This window comes from Teleopsis dalmanni, chromosome 2, assembly GCF_002237135.1.
Source record: "Teleopsis dalmanni isolate 2A chromosome 2, ASM223713v2, whole genome shotgun sequence".
Classification (NCBI taxonomy): domain Eukaryota; kingdom Metazoa; phylum Arthropoda; class Insecta; order Diptera; family Diopsidae; genus Teleopsis; species Teleopsis dalmanni.
The window spans coordinates 202,437,510-202,442,587 of NC_051847.1; positions in this window are offsets into that span (position 1 = coordinate 202,437,510).

The window sequence follows — 5,078 nt, forward strand, 5'->3', positions numbered from 1 at the left end:
TAAAAATTTTATTATCGATGTTTGTACTCAAAACTTTCTCTTCCATGAAAATCTAAATGACAAATACCCATGACAATAGTTGTTAAGAATACCAACTTTAATGTTTCCATCCAAATGATGAAATGTCTCCTGAAGTCTCTTAAAGCAAGTCCCACATATAACATATTATTTTATGTATCTTTTGAGTTATTATTATGTTTACTCATTTCACGAATTCACATTTATCAGTAATTTGAGTAGCATCTGCTGTAAAAATATTTCATTTCTAAAGTTTGACTTGCATTTGATTATATTTTTCGAAATTTTATTAAACTTGAAACAGAATTTCTGGCAATTGCAGTGCTTAGAAAATGATTGCTGGATTAGATATGCAAATGTTGATATGCTGGCATGCTCGAACTAAAACATTTACATATAAATGCTGTACTAAAATAAAAGAAAATTCAAATATAAACACTTTGTATCAACAAAGGCAATAACAGCAGAACAACAAGAGTAACCAAAAATTCTTTGGAAACATGAAAATAATTTCATTGCGTGAACTTAAGTGCCGACCACGTTCTAATCCCAGTAAAGAACTAACAGAAAGCCAAAGCAATAGCACAGGAAGTGATGATAAGGCCAAACACCAAGCACCAGGCACAGTGACAGGCACAGTCACGGTCACAACCACGAGAAACAGAGTTGCATTAAAACAAGCACGGAAGTGATAGTTGCCAGTCGAAATAAAAGTGGCATTTTCTGCATGTTCGTTTTACTTGAAGTACAAGTATAAGCCGAAGTACCTTTGAATTGCTGGTGTAGGGGACAGGAACGCTGGCTTGATTACCTGTTTAATAAAGATTATATTTCCACAATTTCGTATTACATTTTTAAAGAAGAGGCAAGTAGGACTTTGTGTTCCGCAGAGCGCTCTTAGCATATTTAAATGCCAAAACGAAAAAATAAGTGAAAAAAAATATGTTTGTTAAAGTAAAGAAATGTGAAAATTGCTGACGTTCGCCGTAGCAACGTTGCTACTGCAGACAGTTAAAAGCGGAAATGTAAATGTGTATTTAAATCAATTATTCATTCTAATGTAAATGAATTTTTTACTCAGACTGCATATAAAAAATTATTGACCATTATTTTTATGTGCTTGCTACTCTCTTATATTGTATATATTTTTATGTTGTAATATAGTTATAGGATTATGTGTATGTGCAAGATACTTTCTTGACGTCAGAGTTGTCTGTCATGACCTTTGAGCGTTTCGTTTCGTTCACACAGCTCCGCTTCATATGGTAAATAAGCAACTTTAAGTTGACTTAAATACACTTGAAAATTTCACTTTGAAGTTTTTGAAATAATTCTTTTCAAAAATTTGAATATACCACTTGTGCCTGAAAATACTTTGATCCTTTCTCATTTATTCAACTATTTTAATTTGAAATCTTATTGCTGCAATACGCATTGGGCAGACTGACTGCACTGACATTTTTGCTACTTATTTGCTCTTAATTTATGTAAATGTCTTTTGATATAAAGCACTTTTTGCTGACCTTTTTGTGCTAATTTAATTTGTGTTTTGCCTATTTTTAAATACTTTTATGCCTCTTTGCACAAATGTTAATTTCATTTTAATTCTTATACTTAACCGATTTTGTATTTTAAGTCCATTTCGCTTGACAAACTTTTGTGGCCTGTACTTGCTTAATCTTTTCGTCAAATGATTTCAAACATTTTATTTGTGCCTTTGACGAAAGAGTCCTTTTCTGCTTCCCTTAACTCTGCTGTGAATACAAATTTTAGTTATTTTTTCAAATTTGCATGAAGTGTATTTAATTTTGTATATTTACCTTTGAATTAATATTTTAAATTTTAGTTTATTTGCATAAATTTGGACTTAATTTAATTATCTTTAATTAATTTAGTTTTGAATATTATTTTATTTGCACAAATTTTCATTTAATTATATTTGATTTTACTGGACTTTATAAACAATTAATATTTTTTTTTTAAACATTAAAAATTGTTAAAGTTTTTATTAGTGTTGCCAAATTTGATCAAGCATAATATTCATACCAAATACTTGATTGCATTGTTCTAAAATGCTCAAAAGAGCTACTGAATCAACTCCGAAATTGTCAAGAGCCTCATCCTCTTGTAGTTTAACAACAATTTGTAGAAATTCAGATATTATTTTAGTATTGATCTGAATATTAGATAAAAATTTCTCGTCACTTGGTGTTGATAGCTTACCATCTCGCTTTTTTTAAAGAAGCTATTTTTTAAAATTCAGAGGGTTTTCGAATGCCAAAGAAGAATCATGTTAATAAGTACTTGTCAATACTCGAAATAGCATTAGTATGGTCAGCAAAATTTCAATAAATTAAATAAAATTTTTGTGTTTATCCTTTCTTCCTTTGCTATTGGAAAACCCTCTAAATTAAAAATTGATTTATTTTACATTATTAATTATAACTTTGAATACCTTAAAGAAAATTTTAATAGAAAGTAAAGCACTAAGCTAATAAAACTCTTTAGAATTCTAAAATAACTAAATAAAGTTAACTTAAAAGTTTATGCATAACTTGAAAATAGCTATATATCACACAAGTATTGTTAGATATATAGTGCAGTTTCTGTTTCTTATCCCAAGCAATTTATTTGTATTGAATGTAAAAGAATTTATAACTTGAGTAAGGCCAAGTCAATATTTGTCCAACTAAACTTTTTAAGAACCTCAAAGATAAACAAAACTGCCATAAAGTACAATAAGAGTATGTGAAAAACTTTCTATTATAAAAGATTAATAAAATAGCCTAACCAAACCTCAAAACCAGGTTGTAAACTCCACATCAACCAACAACCAGCAACCAAACAATTCCATATAAAAATAGAAATTTTAATGGGAAGCATCACAATATTCTTCACTAAAGAATGTATTGGGGCAATTTTGTGTAAGTAACGAGTAAATTTTGTGAATGTTCTAGTTTAGGTTTGTGTCATTTTAATAGTTTGCATACGTTTTTATATGGGAGTGTGTCGTCGTTACCCTGTACGGATACGAACGAGTACAATAAAAATGTGGGCAGAATATTTGTGTACTCTCATTTTATTTTGTTTTTACATATTGCGGAATATTTTAGGCTATCTAAACGAGGCAGACATTTTGTCTGCCATTGTGTGTTCATGTTTGTGTGTTGGTTGTGCTGGTTTTCATTTATTTTACACAGTTTCCATTTTGTGTTTTGTTTTTATTTTTGTTTATATTTTGCCTACAAACAAGTTACACTCGGCACCACAAATGCGTTCATGTTGGCTTTATATTGCCATTTGGTCATAAAAAATAATGAAAAACTACAAAATTAGAAACGGAAATGTTACGTACATGAAAAACAAAACAAAAAAAAAACAAACACAAAAACGGAAGTGCTTACAATTTTCTGTTCAACAATAATAACAACAACAACAACAATAATAAACTAAATAAGTGCAACTAAAGTGTAGGTATGGAATGTATAGGAACACTACTAAATTGCTAATAAAATTCCCTTTTTTATGCTTACAAAACTAGCCATTTTGTTTTAAATGTCCCACATCCAATTTTACGTTCACTAATAGTAAATAGTGAGGTCAACATTCACAAGCGTAACAGAACTAACAGCAACAACAACAACAACAGTAACAACAGTAACAACAGCAATACTAAAACAAACCATAACAAGTCAGCGAAAAATTACATGTCCCTTTGCATGTCCTTTGGAACGCAATTACCGTAGCAAATATTCAATTTAAAATAATGAAACCTAAAGTGCCTGTTAAATGCTTCATCATGCTTGTATTAGCCAACAATTTTGTCATACTATGTAACACTGTGTCTATTGTAAGAGGTCAGAAGTGCAGGTTGTTAGCATATGCGAGCATATCCTTTAGCTCATTATATTGTGACAATTTTGCAATTCAATTTTGATTAAATTTTCATGCTCCTGACAATGATTAATTGTAATGACAAAGTTAGTGGATGTTATTTGTACGCATGTATATGTATATGTGCAGACATATGTATGTGTGTATATGATTTTATTAGCATTTGATTATTTCACTACAAATTTATGAACATTACACAACAAAACACATTGTGTGTTGAGTCCTTAAAATGGTACCCAGTTATGTGATCGCCATGTGTCACGCTAATATAAAAATTCCATACAACGCTAAAATCCATATTCAAATAATATAAATAGCAAAATTTTATTTGAAAATCATTGCGGTTAAGGTGATTTGCATATATCAAAAAAATTTAATTATTTTTATAAAAAAGTCCTTGCAACTCAGACTCATAATGTATGTGACCGTATCAATACTAATACAACTTTTCGACACATTAATATAAAAATAATTTAATTAATTTTGTGAATAATTAAATTATTTATCAAGCAAAATATGATTAAGTTCAGTGAACGTGAATAGATTGTAGAAAGAGAATGAAGTAAAATTAAAAAAACGTATTGACTAGATTTTCACAGTGTATTTTACATATAGATTATAGTGATAAAATAGGCGTCTATATTAAAGAAGCTCTCTATAGGCAGTGGAGGAGGGAATGGGGTATTTGATTTGTATTGAATTATTAAAAAAGCTTTTTGTAGATAGTGGGGGTGAGGTGGAGTCACCCACATTCCCTCCTCCACTGCTTATAGAGAGCTTCTTTAATAATTCAATACGTTGTCATAAATCGAAAAAACTGTTTTTTTATTAAAATTATTTACTGAGGAAAAAACAAACATCTTATAGTTTTTTAAAACCCTTAAAAATTTGTATATATTTAATTAGCACTTAAATTAGTACATTGCATTTTAAACATCTTATGTACTTCATTCGAACTAGATTCTATTCAATGGCATATGAATTTAATAGCCACATAATAGCTTAAGTAAGAAAATCTCATCCAGTTCGGTAGCTTCCTCTTTTAATAACTCGATATCAAAGGGATTTGAAACAATTTCACATGCTTATAAGCACTCAATTAAAGTTAAATTTATCTCTTTGAACGTTTCTATGAAGGACAAAAGAAATGGAGAGATAAGCAGAAG